Source organism: Pinus tabuliformis, chromosome 5_1, assembly GCF_031772625.1.
Source record: "Pinus tabuliformis cultivar Carrire ecotype Pingquan chromosome 5_1, CPIR1, whole genome shotgun sequence".
Classification (NCBI taxonomy): Eukaryota; Viridiplantae; Streptophyta; class Pinopsida; order Pinales; family Pinaceae; genus Pinus; species Pinus tabuliformis.
Genome location: NC_142305.1, coordinates 532,448,973 through 532,450,874, shown reverse-complemented (window position 1 = coordinate 532,450,874; position 1,902 = coordinate 532,448,973). Strand labels below are relative to the sequence as shown.

At 34.1% G+C, this 1,902-nt stretch overlaps 1 pseudogene; it reads left to right on the top strand.

Annotated features, from left to right (window-relative positions):
- The first annotated feature begins 1,075 nt into the window (after window positions 1-1,075).
- LOC149165894 (secreted RxLR effector protein 161 pseudogene) lies at window positions 1,076-1,702 on the top strand (annotated as a pseudogene).
- Window positions 1,703-1,902: the final 200 nt, after the last annotated feature.

Genomic DNA, 1,902 nt, shown 5'->3' with positions numbered 1-1,902 from the left:
CAAGCAGAGATGTAATTTTTCATGAGAAAGCAGATGAAAGCAACAAAGACAACAACTATGAAAGGTGGCACATACTTCCTAAAGTTGAAGACACTACAAAAGAAGCTGAAGATAGAGATCAACATAAACTTGAGGAAGAATCTAGTGATATGGATACCACTAGCAGTCAAAGTTCACCTAGAGATGGAGAAGGACCTTCAAATAACAAAGATGAAGACAATAGATTTCCAAGGAGATCTTCTAGCCAGATTCGCCTACCTAAAAGGTACAAGGACCCATAATGTTTTAAATGTCATAGAACCCGTGAATTTTAATGAAGCCAATGAACATGAAGTGTGGAGGAAAGAAATAAAAAAAGAATATGACTCAATAATGAAAAATAAAACCTAGGAATTGATTGAACTACCTAAAGGTAAGGAGCTCATAGGATGTAAATGGTTGTACAAACACAAGTATAAAGAAGATGGAAGTATAGATAAATACAAAGCTAGATTGGTGGGAAAAAGGTACCCACAAAAAAGGCATTGATTATGCATAAACATCTTCACCTGTAGCTAAGCTAAACACCATGAGATTGTTAATTGCATTAGCTACAAAATACCATTGGAATCTTCACAAATTAGATGTAAAGTCTACTTTTCTGAATGGTGATTTAAAGGAGGAGGTGTATTTGACACAACCTTAAGCGTTTGTGAAAAAGGGGCAAGAACATTTAGTTTGAAGATTAAAGAAAACTTTGTATGGGTTGAAGTAGGCATCCAGGTCGTGGTATGAAAAGATAAATTCCTTATTTCTTCAACAAGGTTTTATGAGGAGTCAAAGTGATCCAAACCTGTATACCAAATTTGATTCAAAGGGGCATGTTATATTGATTTCTTTGTATGTTGATGATTTAATTATTACAGGAAAGTCGGTTAAATTAATTGATTGAATTAAGGTGCAAATGTCATAAGTATTTGAAATGAAAGATCTTGGTGAGTTACATTATTGTTTAGGTCTTGAAGTTTGGAGAGATGTTGGCCAGACTTTTGTTTCTCAGGGTAAGTATGTCAGAGAATTGCTTGAGAAGTTTAAAATGGATCAATGTAAAGCTGATTTTGTTCCAATGAAACATAATGTGAAACTTCACAGTGATGATGGCTCAAAGGAGGTTGATGGTACATTGTATATACAACTAGTGGGAAGCTTGAATTATCTTACTACAACCAGACCTGATATAGCATACTCTGTTAATGTGTTAAAACAATTTATGGTGAGACCTCTAGAAAGCCATTGGACAGTAGTGAAAGATGTACTCGGGTATCTTAAAGGAACAATTAATTTTGGCATTAAGTATACTGATTCATTTGATGTTGAACTGATAGGTTACTTGGATTCAGATTGTGTTGGTAATCCAGATGATAAGAGATCTACTACAGGTTATGCTTTTAGTATTGGATCTGGGATTGTTTCATGGAGTAGTAAGAAGCAAACTATTGTATCTTTGTCATCCACTAAGGCAGAGTATAAAGCTTTGTGTGTAGCAACTTGTGAAGTTGTTTGGTTGAGGAGAGTTCTTCAAGATGTTGGAAAAGAACAAAAGAAGGATACAATGATCAAATGTGATATTCATAGCTCAATCAAGTTGGAAAATAATCCAGTTTATCATGCAAGAACAAAGCATGTTGATGCTCAATTTCATTTTGTTAGAGAGAAGATATAGTCCAAATATTTTTCTTGAATATTGTAATACTTGTGAAAATGTTGCTGACATTTTCACTAAGCCTCTTGGGAAGATGAAATTTGAGTTGTTTAGGGAGATATTAGGTGTGGAAATAAATCCTTTCTCCATTAAGGGGGAGACTTGAAAATAATGGAGAAATAATTTGCTAGATTGTTCTGATTTTGTTTGTTTTCAGGACT